We start from the raw sequence: 14,711 nt of genomic DNA on the forward strand, positions 1-14,711 counted from the left end.
CGCGAATTTTTCGCGCGGTAAACCTTCGTCTCCGCGTCCTCCGTCTGACGAGCCTACTATCGCCCGCGCCCGTCGACCCGTTCTCGAGCTATACGGCGACAAAGAAATCGCAAAATTTCACTAATTTGACGTCACCGAAAAAGTTACGGCCAACTGGGAATTAAAGGTATATCGCCTTTCGGAATTTTCCGGGAGCCCGTCGGGCCTTCGGCCCCGCTCGGCTCGGCTCGGCTCGGCTCGGCTCGAGGTCGAGGTCGTCGGTAGCGACGATGGTGGCGGGGAGGCGTGCCGTTGGTCTGTCAACACCAACCACCCCCCCCCAACCCCCCTACCCCTTTAAAATTAATGGAAAATGTAAACCTAATCGTAGAGTCGGATTCGTAAGCTCAAAGTTACAAGTCGATTCGCTCAATTATCAAGCGAGAGTAAACGCGGCGACTGTGGCGGCACTCGCCATCGATGTGAAGTCAGCGTCGCAAAGTTGGCGTTCAATTCGAACGTTTGAATCAGTTATTTTCTTTTGGGCCCTTTTCAGCCCTGAACCGTGGAAGCGCCGAAATTCGGGTTTCATTTTTAACGCAGCAGCTTATACCCCCCGAGCGTTACCGACCACTGCCGGTGGTGGTCGGTAACTTATCCTCCGCCGAGGTCGACGCGCGTTACCGATGCACACGTAAAAAATTTTTCGAGAATCTTTCACGAATTGTTCGGGCGGTAAACCTTCGTCTCCGCGTCCTCCGTCCGACGAGCCTACTCTCGCCCGCACCCGTCGACCGGTTCTCGAGCTATACGGCGACGAAGAAATCGCAAAATTTCACTAATTTGACGTCACCGAAAAAGTTACGGCCAACTGGGAATTAAAGGTACATCGCCTTCCCGAATTTTCCGGGAGCCCATCGGGCCTTCGGCCCCGCTCGGCTCGGCTCGGCTCGAGGTCGAGGTCGTCGGTAGCGACGATGGTGGCGGGGAGGCGCGCGATTGGTCTGTCATCGCCATCCTCCCCCCCCCAACCCCCCTCCCTTTAAAATTAATGGAAAATGTAAACCTAAACGTAGAGTCAGATTCGTACCTCGAAGTTACAAGTCGATTCGCTCAACTATCAAGGGAGAGTAAACGCGGCGACTGTGGCGGCACTCGCCACCGATGCGAAGTCAGCGTCGCAAAGTTGGCGTTCAATTCGAACGTTTGAATCAGTTATTTTCTTTCGGGCCCTTTTCAGCCCTGAACCGTGGAAGCGCTGAAATTCGGGTTTCATTTTTAACGCGGCAGCTTGTACCCCCCGAGCGTTACCGACCACTGCCGGTGGTGGTCGGTAAATTATCCTCCGCCGAGGTCGACGCGCGTTACCGATGCACAGGTAAAAACTTTTTCGCGAATTTTCGCGAATTTTCGCGAATTTTTCGCGCGGTAAAGCTTCGTCTCCGCGTCCTCGGTCCGACGAGCCTACTCTCGCCCGCGCCCGTCTACCCGTTCTCGAGCTATACGGCGACGAAGAAATCGCAGAATTTCACTAATTTGACGTCACCGAAAAAGTTACGGCCAACTGGGAATTAAAGGTATATCGCCTTTCGGAATTTTCCGGGAGCCCGTCGGGCCTTCGGCCCCGCTCGGCTCGGCTCGGCTCGGCTCGGCTCGAGGTCGAGGTCGTCGGTAGCGACGATGGTGGCGGGGAGGCGTGACGTTGGTCTGTCAACACCAACCACCCCCCCCAACCCCCCCTACCCCTTTAAAATTAATGGAAAATGTAAACCTAAACGTAGAGTCGGATTCGTAAGCTCAAAGTCACAAGTCGATTCGCTCAATTATCAAGCGAGAGTAAACGCGGCGACTGTGGCGGCACTCGCCATCGATGTGAAGTCAGCGTCGCAAAGTTGGCGTTCAATTCGAACGTTTGAATCAGTTATTTTCTTTTGGGCCCTTTTCAGCCCTGAACCGTGGAAGCGCCGAAATTCGGGTTTCATTTTTAACGCAGCAGCTTATACCCCCCGAGCGTTACCGACCACTGCCGGTGGTGGTCGGTAACTTATCCTCCGCCGAGGTCGACGCGCGTTACCGATGCACACGTAAAAAATTTTTCGAGAATCTTTCACGAATTGTTCGGGCGGTAAACCTTCGTCTCCGCGTCCTCCGTCCGACGAGCCTACTCTCGCCCGCACCCGTCGACCGGTTCTCGAGCTATACGGCGACGAAGAAATCGCAAAATTTCACTAATTTGACGTCACCGAAAAAGTTACGGCCAACTGGGAATTAAAGGTACATCGCCTTCCCGAATTTTCCGGGAGCCCATCGGGCCTTCGGCCCCGCTCGGCTCGGCTCGGCTCGAGGTCGAGGTCGTCGGTAGCGACGATGGTGGCGGGGAGGCGCGCGATTGGTCTGTCATCGCCATCCTCCTCCCCCCCCAACCCCCCTCCCTTTAAAATTAATGGAAAATGTAAACCTAAACGTAGAGTCAGATTCGTACCTCGAAGTTACAAGTCGATTCGCTCAACTATCAAGGGAGAGTAAACGCGGCGACTGTGGCGGCACTCGCCACCGATGCGAAGTCAGCGTCGCAAAGTTGGCGTTCAATTCGAACGTTTGAATCAGTTATTTTCTTTCGGGCCCTTTTCAGCCCTGAACCGTGGAAGCGCTGAAATTCGGGTTTCATTTTTAACGCGGCAGCTTGTACCCCCCGAGCGTTACCGACCACTGCCGGTGGTGGTCGGTAAATTATCCTCCGCCGAGGTCGACGCGCGTTACCGATGCACAGGTAAAAACTTTTTCGCGAATTTTCGCGAATTTTCGCGAATTTTTCGCGCGGTAAAGCTTCGTCTCCGCGTCCTCGGTCCGACGAGCCTACTCTCGCCCGCGCCCGTCGACCCGTTCTCGAGCTATACGGCGACGAAGAAATCGCAGAATTTCACTAATTTGACGTCACCGAAAAAGTTACGGCCAACTGGGAATTAAAGGTATATCGCCTTTCGGAATTTTCCGGGAGCCCGTCGGGCCTTCGGCCCCGCTCGGCTCGGCTCGGCTCGGCTCGGCTCGAGGTCGAGGTCGTCGGTAGCGACGATGGTGGCGGGGAGGCGTGCCGTTGGTCTGTCAACACCAACCACCCCCCCCAACCCCCCTACCCCTTTAAAATTAATGGAAAATGTAAACCTAAACGTAGAGTCGGATTCCTAAGCTCAAAGTTACAAGTCGATTCGCTCAATTATCAAGCGAGAGTAAACGCGGCGACTGTGGCGGCACTCGCCATCGATGTGAAGTCAGCGTCGCAAAGTTGGCGTTCAATTCGAACGTTTGAATCAGTTATTTTCTTTTGGGCCCTTTTCAGCCCTGAACCGTGGAAGCGCCGAAATTCGGGTTTCATTTTTAACGCAGCAGCTTATACCCCCCGAGCGTTACCGACCACTGCCGGTGGTGGTCGGTAACTTATCCTCCGCCGAGGTCGACGCGCGTTACCGATGCACACGTAAAAAATTTTTCGAGAATCTTTCACGAATTGTTCGGGCGGTAAACCTTCGTCTCCGCGTCCTCCGTCCGACGAGCCTACTCTCGCCCGCACCCGTCGACCGGTTCTCGAGCTATACGGCGACGAAGAAATCGCAAAATTTCACTAATTTGACGTCACCGAAAAAGTTACGGCCAACTGGGAATTAAAGGTACATCGCCTTCCCGAATTTTCCGGGAGCCCATCGGGCCTTCGGCCCCGCTCGGCTCGGCTCGGCTCGAGGTCGAGGTCGTCGGTAGCGACGATGGTGGCGGGGAGGCGCGCGATTGGTCTGTCATCGCCATCCTCCCCCCCCCAACCCCCCTCCCTTTAAAATTAATGGAAAAGGTGAACCTAAACGTAGAGTCGGATTCGTAACCTCGAAGTTACAAGTCGATTCGCTCAACTCTCAAGGGAGAGTAAACGCGGCGACTGTGGCGGCACTCGCCATCGATGCGAAGTCAGCGTCGCGAAGTTGGCGTTAAATTCGAACGTTTGAATCAGTTATTTTCTTTCGGGCCCTTTTCAGCCGTGAACCGTGGAAACGCCGAAATTCGGGTTACATTTTTAACGCGGCAGCTTATACCCCCCGAGCGTTACCGACCACTGCCGGTGGTGGTCGGTAAGTTATCCTCCGCCGAGGTCGACGCGCGTTACCGATGCACACGTAAAAAATTTTTTGCGAATTTTCGCGAATTTTTCGCGCGGTAAACTTTCGTCTCCGCGTCCTCCGACCGACGAGCCTACTCTCGCCCGCACCCGTCGACCCGTTCTCGAGCTATACGGCGACAAAGAAATCGCAAAATTTCACTAATTTGACGTCACCGAGAAAGTTACGGCCAACTGGGAATTAAAGGTATATCGCCTTTCGGAATTTTCCGGGAGCCCGTCGGGCCTTCGGCCCCGCTCGGCTCGGCTCGGCTCGGCTCGGCTCGAGGTCGAGGTCGTCGGTAGCGACGATGGTGGCGGGGAGGCGTGCCGTTGGTCTGTCAACACCAACCACCCCCCCCAACCCCCCCTTCCCCTTTAAAATTAATGGAAAATGTAAACCTAAACGTAGAGTCGGATTCGTAAGCTCAAAGTTACAAGTCGATTCGCTCAACTATCAAGCGAGAGTAAACGCGGCGACTGTGGCGGCACTCGCCATCGATGTGAAGTCAGCGTCGCAAAGTTGGCGTTCAATTCGAACGTTTGAATCAGTTATTTTCTTTTGGGCCCTTTTCAGCCCTGAACCGTGGAAGCGCCGAAATTCGGGTTTCATTTTTAACGCGGCAGCTTATACCCCCCGAGCGTTACCGACCACTGCCGGTGGTGGTCGGTAACTTATCCTCCGCCGAGGTCGACGCGCGTTACCGATGCACACGTAAAAAATTTTTCGAGAATCTTTCACGAATTGTTCGGGCGGTAAACCTTCGTCTCCGCGTCCTCCGTCCGACGAGCCTACTCTCGCCCGCACCCGTCGACCGGTTCTCGAGCTATACGGCGACGAAGAAATCGCAAAATTTCACTAATTTGACGTCACCGAAAAAGTTACGGCCAACTGGGAATTAAAGGTATATCGCCTTCCCGAATTTTCCGGGAGCCCATCGGGCCTTCGGCCCCGCTCGGCTCGGATCGGCTCGAGATCGAGGTCGTCGGTAGCGACGATGGTGGCGGGGAGGCGCGCGATTGGTCTGTCATCGCCATCCTCCCCCCCAACCCCCCTCCCTTTAAAATTAATGGAAACTGTAAACCTAAACGTAGAGTCGGATTCGTAACCACGAAGTTACAAGTCGATTCGCTCAACTATCAAGGGAGAGTAAACGCGGCGACTGTGGCGGCACTCGCCACCGATGCGAAGTCAGCGTCGCAAAGTTGGCGTTCAATTCGAACGTTTGAGTCAGTTATTTTCTTTCGGGCCCTTTTCAGCCCTGAACATTGGAAGCGCCGAAATTCGGGTTTGATTTTTAACGCGGCAGCTTATATCCCCCGAGCGTTACCGACCACTGCCGGTGGTTGTCGGTAAGTTATCCTCCGCCGAGGTCGACGCGCGTTACCGATGCACACGTAAGAAATTTTTCGCGAATTTTCGAGAATTTCTCGCGCGGTAAACCTTTGTCTCCGCGTCCTCTGTCCGACGAGCCTACTCTCGCGCGCGCCCGTCGACCCGTTCTTGAGCTATACGGCGACGAAGAAATCGCAAAATTTCACTAAGTTGACGTCACCGAAAAAGTTACGGCCAACTGGGAATTAAAGGTACATCGCCTTCCCGAATTTTCCGGGAGCCCATCGGGCCTTCGGCCCCGCTCGGCTCGGCTCGGCTCGAGGTCGAGGTCGTCGGTAGCGACGATGGTGGCGGGGAGGCGCGCGATTGGTCTGTCATCGCCATCCTCCCCCCCAGCCCCCCCCCTTTAAAATTAATGGAAAATGTAAACCTAAACGTAGAGTCGGATTCGTAACCTCGAAGTTACAAGTCGATTCGCTCAACTATCAAGGGAGAGTAAACGCGGCGACTGTAGCGGCACTCGCCACCGATGCGAAGTCAGCGTCGCGAAGTTGGCGTTCAATTCGAACGTTTGAGTCAGTTATTTTCTTTCGGGCCCTTTTCAGCCCTGAACATTGGAAGCGCCGAAATTCGGGTTTCATTTTTAACGCGGCAGCTTATATCCCCCGAGCGTTACCGACCACTGCCGGTGGTTGTCGGTAAGTTATACTCCGCCGAGGTCGACGCGTGTTACCGATGCACACGTAAAACATTTTTCGCGAATTTTCGAGAATTTTTCGCGCGGTAAACCTTCGTCTCCGCGTCCTCCGTCCGACGAGCCTACTCTCGACCGCGCCCGTCGACCCGTTCTCGAGCTATACGGCGACAAAGAAATCGCAAAATATCACTAATTTGACGTCACCGAAAAAGTTACGGCCAACTGGGAATTAAAGGTATATCGCCTTCCCGAATTTTCCGGGAGCCCATCGGGCCATCGGCCCCGCTCGGCTCGGCTCGGCTCGGCTCGAGGTCGAGTTCGTCGAAAGCGACGATGGTGGCGGTGAGGCGCGCGTTTGGTCTGTCATCGCCAACCACCCCTCCACCACCCCGTCCCTTTAAAATTAATGGAAAAGGTAAACCTAAACGTAGAGTCGGATTCGTAACCTCGAAGTTACAAGTCGATTCGCTCAACTCTCAGGGGAGAGTAAACGCGGCGACTGTAGCGGCACTCGCCACCGATGCGAAGTCAGCGTTGCGAAGTTGGCGCTCAATTCGAACGTTTGAGTCAGTTATTTTCTTTCGGGCCCTTTTCAGCCCTGAACATTGGAAGCGCCGAAATTCGGGTTTCATTTTTAACGCGGCAGCTTATATCCCCCGAGCGTTACCGACCACTGCCGGTGGTTGTCGGAAAGTTATCCTCCGCCGAGGTCGACGCGCGTTACCGATGCACACGTAAAAAATTTTTCGTGAATTTTTCGCGCGGTAAACCTTCGTCTCCGCGTCCTCCGTCCGACGAGCCTACTCTCGCCCGCGCCCGTCGACCCGTTCTCGAGCTATACGGCGACAAAGAAATCGCAAAATATCACTAATTTGACGTCACCGAAAAAGTTACGGCCAACTGGGAATTAAAGGTACATCGCCTTCCCGAATTTTCCGGGAGCCCATCGGGCCATCGGCCCCGCTCGGCTAGGCTCGGCTCGGCTCGAGGTCGAGTTCGTCGAAAGCGACGATGGTGGCGGTGAGGCGCGCGATTGGTCTGTCATCGCCAACCACCCCACCACCACCCCGTCCCTTTAAAATTAATGGAAAAGGTAAACGTAAACGTAGAGTCGGATTCGTAACCTCGAAGTTACAAGTCGATTCGCTCAACTCTCAGGGGAGAGTAATCGCGGCGACTGTAGCGGCACTCGCCACCGATGCGAAGTCAGCGTCGCGAAGTTGGCGTTCAATTCGAACGTTTGAGTCAGTTATTTTCTTTCGGGCCCTTTTCAGCCCTGAACATTGGAAGCGCCGAAATTCGGGTTTCATTTTTAACGCGGCAGCTTATATCCCCCGAGCGTTACCGACCACTGCCGGTGGTTGTCGGAAAGTTATCCTCCGCCGAGGTCGACGCGCGTTACCGATGCACACGTAAAAAATTTTTCGAGAATCTTACGCGATTTTTTCGCGCGATTAACCTTCGTCTCCGCGTCCTCCGTCCGACGAGCCTACTCTCGCCCGCAACCGTCGACCGGGTCTCGAGCTATACGGCGACAAAAAAACTTTGATTTTTCACTAATTTGACGTCATCGAAAAAGTTACGGCCAACTGGTAATTAAAGGTATATCGCCTTCACGAATTTTCCGGGAGCCCATCGGGCCTTCGGCCCCGCTCGGCTCGGCTCGGTTCGGCTAGAGGTCGAGGTCGTCGATAGCGACGATGGTGGCGGGGAGGCGCGCGATTGGTCTGTCATCGCCAACCCCCCCCCCCTTTAAAATTAATGGAAAATGTAAACCTAAACGTAGAGTCGGATTCGTAACCTCGAAGTCACTAGTCGATTCGCTCAACTATCAGGGGAGAGTAAACGCGGCGACTGTGGCGGCACTCGCCACCGATGCGAAGTCAGCGTCGCGAAGTTGGCGTTCAATTCGAACGTTTGAATCAGTTATTTTCTTTCGGGCCCTTTTCAGCCCTGAACCGTGGAAGTGCCGAAATTCGGGTTTCATTTTTAACGCGGCAGCTTATACCCCCCGACCGTTACCGACCACTGCCGGTGGTGGTCGGTAACTTATCCTCCGCCGAGGTCGACGCGCGTTACCGATGCACAGGTAAAAAATTTTTCGCGAATTTTCGCGAATTTTTCGCGCGGTAAACCTTCGTCTCCGCGTCCTCCGTCCGACGAGCCTACTATCGCCCGCGCCCGTCGACCCGTTCTCGAGCTATACGGCGACAAAGAAATCGCAAAATTTCACTAATTTGACGTCACCGAAAAAGTTACGGCCAACTGGGAATTAAAGGTACATCGCCTTCCCGAATTTTCCGGGAGCCCATCGGGCCATCGGCCCCGCTCGGCTCGGCTCGGCTCGGCTCGAGATCGAGGTCGTCGAAAGCGACGATGGTGGCGGTGAGGCGCGCGATTGGTCTGTCATCGCCAACCACCCCACCACCCCCCCGTCCCTTTAAAATTAATGGAAAAGGTAAACCTAAACGTAGAGTCGGATTCGTAACCTCGAAGTTACAAGTCGATTCGCTCAACTCTCAAGGGAGAGTAAACGCGGCGACTGTGGCGGCACTCGCCATCGATGCGAAGTCAGCGTCGCGAAGTTGGCGTTAAATTCGAACGTTTGAATCAGTTATTTTCTTTCGGGCCCTTTTCAGCCGTGAACCGTGGAAACGCCGAAATTCGGGTTACATTTTTAACGCGGCAGCTTATACCCCCCGAGCGTTACCGACCACTGCCGGTGGTGGTCGGTAAGTTATCCTCCGCCGAGGTCGACGCGCGTTACCGATGCACACGTAAAAAATTTTTCGAGAATCTTACGCGATTTTTTCGCGCGATTAACCTTCGTCTCCGCGTCCTCCGTCCGACGAGCCTACTCTCGCCCGCAACCGTCGACCGGGTCTCGAGCTATACGGCGACAAAAAAACTTTGATTTTTCACTAATTTGACGTCATCGAAAAAGTTACGGCCAACTGGTAATTAAAGGTATATCGCCTTCACGAATTTTCCGGGAGCCCATCGGGCCTTCGGCCCCGCTCGGCTCGGCTCGGTTCGGCTCGAGGTCGAGGTCGTCGATAGCGACGATGGTGGCGGGGAGGCGCGCGATTGGTCTGTCATCGCCAACCCCCCCACCCCCCCCCCTTTAAAATTAATGGAAAATGTAAACCTAAACGTAGAGTCGGATTCGTAACCTCGAAGTCACTAGTCGATTCGCTCAACTATCAGGGGAGAGTAAACGCGGCGACTGTGGCGGCACTCGCCACCGATGCGAAGTCAGCATCACGAAGTTGGCGTTAAATTCGAACGTTTGAATCAGTTATTTTCTTTCCGGCCCTTTTCAGCCATGAACCGTGGAAGCGCCGAAATTCGGGTTTCATTTTTAACGCGGCAGCTTATACCCCCCGAGCGATACCGAACACTGCCGGTGGTGGTCGGTAAGTTATCCTCCGCCGAGGTCGACGCACGTTACCGATGCACACGTAAAAAATTTTTCGCGAATTTTCGCTAATTTTTCGCTCGGTAAACCTTCGTCTCCGCGTCCTCCGTCCGACGAGCCTACTCTCGCCCGCACCCGTCGACCCGTTCTCGAGCTATACGACGACAAAGAAACTTTGATTTTTCACTAATTTGACGTCATCGAGAAAGTTACGGCCAACTGGGAATTAAAGGTATATCGCCTTTCGGAATTTTCCGGGAGCCCGTCGGTCCTTCGGCCCCGCTCGGCTCGGCTCGGCTCGAGGTCAAGGTCGTCGGTAGAGACGATGGTGGCGGGGAGGTGCGCAATTGGTCTGTCATCGCCATCCTCCCCCCAACCCCCCTCCCTTTAAAATTAATGGAAAATGTAAACCCAAACGTAGAGTCGGATTCGTAACCTCGAAGTTACAACTCGATTCGCTCAACTATCAGGGGAGAGTAAACGCGGCGACTGTGGCGGCACTCGCCACCGATGCGAAGTCAGCATCACGAAGTTGGCGTTAAATTCGAACGTTTGAATCAGTTATTTTCTTTCCGGCCCTTTTCAGCCATGAACCGTGGAAGCGCCGAAATTCGGGTTTCATTTTTAACGCGGCAGCTTATACCCCCCGAGCGTTACCGACCACTGCCGGTGGTGGTCGGTAAGTTATCCTCCGCCGAGGTCGACGCGCGTTACCGATGCAGACGTAAAAAATTTTTTGCGAATTTTTCGCGCAGTAAACTTTCGTCTCCGCGTCCTCCGTCCGACGAGCCTACTCTCGCCCGCACCCGTCGACCCGTTCTCGAGCTATACGGCGACAAAGAAATCGCAAAATTTCACTAATTTGTCGTCACCGAAAAAGCAACGGCCAACTGGGAATTAAAGGTATATCGCCTTTCGGAATTTTCCGGGAGCCCGTCGGTCCTTCGGCCCCGCTCGGCTCGGCTCGGCTCGAGGTCAAGGTCGTCGGTAGCGACGATGGTGGCGGGGAGGTGCGCAATTGGTCTGTCATCGCCATCCTCCCCCCAACCCCCCTCCCTTTAAAATTAATGGAAAGTGTAAACCTAAACGTAGAGTCGGATTCGTAAGCTCAAAGTTACAAGTCGATTCGCTCAACTATCAAGGGAGAGTAAACGCGGCGACTGTGGCGGCACTCGCCATCGATGCGAAGTCAGCGTCGCGAAGTTGGCGTTAAATTCGAACGTTTGAATCAGTTATTTTCTTTCGGGCCCTTTTCAGCCCTGAACCGTGGAAGTGCCGAAATTCGGGTTTCATTTTTAACGCGGCAGCTTATACCCCCCGACCGTTACCGACCACTGCCGGTGGTGGTCGGTAACTTATCCTCCGCCGAGGTCGACGCGCGTTACCGATGCACACGTAAAAAATTTTTCGCGAATTTTCGCGCGGTAAACCTTTGTCTCCGCGTCCTCTGTCCGACGAGCCTACTCTCGCGCGCGCCCGTCGACCCGTTCTTGAGCTATACGGCGACGAAGAAATCGCAAAATTTCACTAATTTGACGTCACCGAAAAAGTTACGGCCAACTGGGAATTAAAGGTACATCGCCTTCCCGAATTTTCCGGGAGCCCATCGGGCCTTCGGCCCCGCTCGGCTCGGCTCGGCTCGAGGTCGAGGTCGTCGGTAGCGACGATGGTGGCGGGGAGGCGAGCGATTGGTCTGTCATCGCCATCCTCCCCCCCAGCCCCCCCCTTTAAAATTAATGGAAAATGTAAACCTAAACGTAGAGTCGGATTCGTAACCTCGAAGTTACAAGTCGATTCGCTCAACTATCAAGGGAGAGTCAACGCGGCGACTGTAGCGGCACTCGCCACCGATGCGAAGTCAGCGTCGCGAAGTTGGCGTTCAATTCGAACGTTTGAGTCAGTTATTTTCTTTCGGGCCCTTTTCAGCCCTGAACATTGGAAGCGCCTAAATTCGGGTTTCATTTTTAACGCGGCAGCTTATATCCCCCGAGCGTTACCGACCACTGCCGGTGGTTGTCGGTAAGTTATCCTCCGCCGAGGTCGACGCGCGTTACCGATGCACAGGTAAAAAATTTTTCGCGAATTTTCGAGAATTTTTCGCGCGGTAAACCTTTGTCTCCGCGTCCTCTGTCCGACGAGCCTACTCTCGCCCGCGCCCGTCGACCCGTTCTCGAGCTATACGGCGACGAAGAAATCGCAAAATTTCAATAATTTGACGTCACCGAAAAAGTTACGGCCAACTGGGAATTAAAGGTACATCGCCTTCCCGAATTTTCCGGGAGCCCATCGGGCCTTCGGCCCCGCTCGGCTCGGCTCGGCTCGAGGTCGAGGTCGTCGGTAGCGACGATGGTGGCGGGAAGGCGCGCGATTGGTCTGTCATCGCCATCCTCCCCCCCCCCAACCCCCCTCCCTTTAAAATTAATGGAAAATGTAAACCTAAACGTAGAGTCAGATTCGTACCTCGAAGTTACAAGTCGATTCGCTCAACTATCAAGGGAGAGTAAACGCGGCGACTGTGGCGGCACTCGCCACCGATGCGAAGTCAGCGTCGCAAAGTTGGCGTTCAATTCGAACGTTTGAATCAGTTATTTTCTTTCGGGCCCTTTTCAGCCCTGAACCGTGGAAGCACTGAAATTCGGGTTTCATTTTTAACGCGGCAGCTTGTACCCCCCGAGCGTTACCGACCACTGCCGGTGGTGGTCGGTAAATTATCCTCCGCCGAGGTCGACGCGCGTTACCGATGCACAGGTAAAAACTTTTTCGCGAATTTTCGCGAATTTTCGCGAATTTTTCGCGCGGTAAAGCTTCGTCTCCGCGTCCTCGGTCCGACGAGCCTACTCTCGCCCGCGCCCGTCGACCCGTTCTCGAGCTATACGGCGACGAAGAAATCGCAAAATTTCACTAATTTGACGTCACCGAAAAAGTTACGGCCAACTGGGAATTAAAGGTACATCGCCTTCCCGAATTTTCCGGGAGCCCATCGGGCCTTCGGCCCCGCTCGGCTCGGCTCGGCTCGAGGTCGAGGTCGTCGGTAGCGACGATGGTGGCGGGGAGGCGCGCGATTGGTCTGTCATCGCCACCCCCCCACCCCCCCCACCCTTTAAAATTAATGGAAAATGTAAACCAAAACGTAGAGTCGGATTCGTAATCTCGAAGTCACGAGTCGATTCGCTCAACTATCAGGGGAGAGTAATTGCGGCGACTGTGGCGGCACTCGCCGCCGATGCGAAGTCAGCGTCGCGAAGTTGGCGTTAAATTCGAACGTTTGAATCAGTTATTTTCTTTCGGGCCCTTTTGAGCCCTGAACTGTGGAAGCGCCGATATTCGGGTTTCATTTTTAACGCGGCAGCTTATACCCCCCGAGCGTTACCGACCACTGCCGGTTGTGGTCGGTAAGTTATCCTCCGCCGAGGTCGACGCGCGTTACCCATGCACACGTAAAAAATTTTTCGAGAATCTTTCGCGAATTTTTCGGGCGGTAAACCTTCGTCTCCGCGTCCTCCGTCCGACGAGCCTACTCTCGCCCGCACCCGTCGACCGGTTCTCGAGCTATACGGCGACAAAGAAATCGCAAAATTTCACTAATTTGACGTCACCGAAAAAGTTACGGCCAACTGGGAATTAAAGGTATATCGCCTTCACGAATTTTCCGGGAGCCCGTCGGGCCTTCGGCCCCGCTCGGCTCAGCTCGGCTCGAGGTCTAGGTCGTCGGTAGCGACGATGGTGGCGGGGAGGCGCGCAATTGGTCTGTCATCGCCATCCTCCCCCCCAACCCCCCCCCTTTAAAAATAATGGAAAATGTAAACCTAAACGTAGTGTCGGATTCGTAACCTCGAAGTTACAAGTCGATTCGTTCAACTATCAAGGGAGAGTAAACGCGGCGACTGTGGCGGCACTCGCCACCGATGCGAAATCAGCGTCGCAAAGATGGCGTTCAATTCGAACGTTTGAATCAGTTATTTTCTTTCGGGCCCTTTTCAGCCCTGAACCGTGGAAGTGCCGAAATTCGGGTTTCATTTTTAACGCGGCAGCTTATATCCCCCGAGCGTTACCGACCACTGCCGGTGGTTCTCGGGAAGTTATCCTCCGCCGAGGTCGACGCGCGTTACCGATGCACACGTAAAAAATTTTTCGAGAATCTTACGCGATTTTTTCGCGCGATTAACTTGCGTCTCCGCGTCCTCCGTCCGACGAGCCTACTCTCGCCCGCAACTGTCGACCGGGTCTCGAGCTATACGGCGACAAAATAACTTTGATTTTTCACTAATTTGACGTCATCGAAAAAGTTACGGCCAACTGGGAATTAAAGGTATATCGCCTTCACGAATTTTCCGGGAGCCCATCGGGCCTTCGGCCCCGCTCGGCTCGGCTCGGTTCGGCTCGAGGTCGAGGTCGTCGATAGCGACGATGGTGGCGGGGAGGCGCGCGATTGGTCTGTCATCGCCAACCCCCCCACCCCCCCTTTGAAATTAATGGAAAATGTCAACCTAAACGTAGAGTCGGATTCGTAACCTCGAAGTCACTAGTCGATTCGCTCAACTATCAGGGGAGAGTAAACGCGGCGACTGTAGCGGCACTCGCCACCGATGCGAAGTCAGCGTCGCGAAGTTGGCGTTCAATTCGATCCTTTTGAGTCAGTTATTTTCTTTCGGGCCCTTTTCAGCCCTGAACATTGGAAGCGCCGAAATTCGGGTTTCATTTTTAACGCGGCAAATTATATACCCCGACCGTTACCGACCACTGCCGGTGGTGGTCGGTAACTTATCCTCCGCCGAGGTCGACGCGCGTTACCGATGCACAGGTAAAAAGTTTTTCGCGGATTTTCGCGAATTTTTCGCGCGGTAAACCTTCGTCTCCGCGTCCTCCGTCTGACGAGCCTACTATCGCCCGCGCCCGTCGACCCGTTCTCGAGCTATACGGCGACAAAGAAATCGCAAAATTTCACTAATTTGACGTCACCGAAAAAGTTACGGCCAACTGGGAATTAAAGGTACATCGCCTTCCCGAATTTTCCGGGAGCCCATCGGGCCATCGGCCCCGCTCGGCTCGGCTCGGCTCGGCTCGAGATCGAGGTCGTCGAAAGCGACGATGGTGGCGGTGAGGCGCGCGATTGGTCTGTCATCGCCAACCACCCCACCAC

This window comes from Lasioglossum baleicum, unplaced genomic scaffold (genome assembly GCF_051020765.1).
Source record: "Lasioglossum baleicum unplaced genomic scaffold, iyLasBale1 scaffold0067, whole genome shotgun sequence".
Lineage (NCBI taxonomy): Eukaryota > Metazoa > Arthropoda > Insecta > Hymenoptera > Halictidae > Lasioglossum > Lasioglossum baleicum.